At 45.7% G+C, this 2483-nt stretch overlaps 1 protein-coding gene across 1 annotated transcript in view; it reads right to left on the bottom strand.

Annotated features, from left to right (window-relative positions):
• The window catches only part of Abcb10 (ATP binding cassette subfamily B member 10), a 36187-nt gene that overhangs the window by 23003 nt on the left and 10701 nt on the right, over positions 1–2483 (bottom strand). The gene's annotated exons all lie outside the window — the stretch shown is intronic.

Genomic DNA, 2483 nt, shown 5'->3' on the forward strand with positions numbered 1-2483 from the left:
ACTCAGAAATCCTCCTGCCTCTGCCTCCCAAGTGCTGGGATTAAAGGTGTGTGCCACCACTGCCCGGCAGAGAGAGAAGGATATTATAGTTGGTGTTCCTTCCTTGTGAGCAGTACCTGCAGCTGCAGTGGCTTCCCTCCTGTCTTCTGGTATTCCAGCTCATTTCAGATCCTGCTTCTCCTGCATTTCTGCTCCTTGCTCTTACTCCTTGGCATCTAACTACACCTTTGCTTGATGGGCAGACTATCCAGGGAAAGTTATCTTCTGTGTATGTGAGCAAGGGGAAGCTTCTTTGAGACAAGTTCTAACTCTGTAGCCCAGGCTGGCTTCACTATGTAGCTCAAGTTGGCCTTGAACTTCTCACAACACTATCTAAGCTCCTTGGAAGCTGGGATTATAGGTGCATGCCATTGTGCCAGGCTTAACATTCTTGACTATACTCAGTACTCCAAAGCTCTCTACATAAGCTTTGGGGAGCAGTGCCTGGGATCCACTGCACATGGTGTGTCCCTTCTAAGTATTATGGCTCTGGGGAATAAAGCATGAAATGACAGTTATCAGGAGAACAATTCTCCAAGTCAGTAAACAATAGATAAGAGGGACAGAAGCTTACTAAAAACTTCTAGCCGCCAGGTGTGGTGGCATATACCTTTAATCCCAGCATTTGGGAGGCAGAGGCAGGTGGATTTCTGAGTTCGAGGCCAGCCTGGTCTACAGAGTGAGTTCCAGGACAGCCAGGGTTATACAGAGAAACCCTGTCTCGAAAAACCAAAAAAAAAAAATTCTAGCCATGCATGGTGATGACTATCTGTAATCCCAGCACTTGGGGTACAAAGGCAGATCTCCGAGTTCAAGCCCAGCCTATTCTACACAGCAAGTTTCAAGCTCCCTAGTTTTTGCTACGTAGTTGGTTAAAACAAACAACAAAAAATTCTAAGGAAAGTCCAGTTAGAAAGAACACACACCACAGACAACCACACCCATACTTTTGAGGAACACAGCCAATATTTTTCTACTTGTGATGATGGTGAAGCTGCAGGAAGGAGGCTCTCACACTGGTGGGAGCACACAGTGCCCTGGTGAAGGCAGGTTCACACCAGCAACAGGTGAGGTCTCGAGTGAATAGTAACAGACTCCTAAGGATTTTACTTCCACACTGTGGGAATCCAAAGCCAAGGATGTGGCATTATAGCATTGCTTGCAGCATCAGCAAAAGAATTCATATGTTAAACACCCACATAAATCAGGTAGTTCGAACCTACCATAAAGAATTTATAAATATTAAGCCACCAGTTTAAGGAACAAAGTCACTCTTTGGGTACCTACCTAGAACAATTGAGCAAGATGTACCGTGGGATTTGGGCCTGGTGACACAGGGCCGATATCCAGGAGGATCACAAGTTCAAGCCTAACCTCAGCTACAGAGTGAGTTCAAGACCAGTCTAGGCAACTTAACGAGACACTGTCTCAAAATAAAAAGGACTATGGTAGTCGTTAAGTGATAGAGCATTTCTTGCCTAGCTTGTGTGAAATCCTAGGTTTAATCCCCCAGTACTGCTAAAGCAGAGAAAGAGGACAGATAGACAGACAAAGATGAGACAAACTGATTAAAGAACAAGTCCTAAGGTAACAATATTAGCATCTGCACAGTGGTTCCCTCTTTGTTCCTTCCTCAGAGTTTACACGAGTTCAGAACATTTTTGGAAGAGTGATATGATAGGTTTAGCAGCTCAGGCTCCTTTTACGAGGATGCTGTGACTGGGCACAGGGCAAGTCTGCCTCCTCTGGACTTCTCTGGTTTGAATAACAAACCTCTTAGGAGCCTTGCTGGTTTGTGGCAAGACTGCCTGTGAACCCAGGAAGAGTTCCCTGGCTCCCTCTGCAAAGGACAGGGCTTCTTTCTCCTTGGGAGAATGTTGAGGCTGGAGCAGTGAGCCAGCAGAGCAAGAGAAATGAGCATGGGGGTGGGGCTCACCTCTTCAGAGAGGCCTGACCCTGCTTCCTGCCCTCCATGTGATTCCTTCTTTTGGTCCTGGCATTCTAAGTGTGCTGCTGGCTCACTCTTCACAGTCTGTTTTGCTGGGGGCTATAAACCCACAGTCCTCACCAGCAGCACACAGCAGGAGCTCAGTCAATACCAGCTGAGTGAAAGAAAGAGCATTGGACTTTAGCAAGGGAGCGGCAAAGTGCCTGATCAGAGCAAAGTCCTTTGCTAGCTCAACAGGGAAGGTCAGACCTGGCCACTCAGGGAGCTCAAATGCCAGTTGTTAAAACTCATGGATGGCTCACAACCATCCACGACTCCAGTTCCAGAGGATCCAATGTCCTTTTCTGACCTCTGCAAGAATCAGGTGCATGCACATACACAAAAAAATCTTTTTAAATTTTTTTCTTTTTTTTTTAATTATTATTATTTTTTCTTTATTTACATGTAAATTTCTCCATTCCCAGTTCCCCCTCCAAAAAACAAAGAAACAAACAAA

This window comes from Mastomys coucha, unplaced genomic scaffold (assembly GCF_008632895.1).
Source record: "Mastomys coucha isolate ucsf_1 unplaced genomic scaffold, UCSF_Mcou_1 pScaffold22, whole genome shotgun sequence".
NCBI classification, from domain to species: domain Eukaryota; kingdom Metazoa; phylum Chordata; class Mammalia; order Rodentia; family Muridae; genus Mastomys; species Mastomys coucha.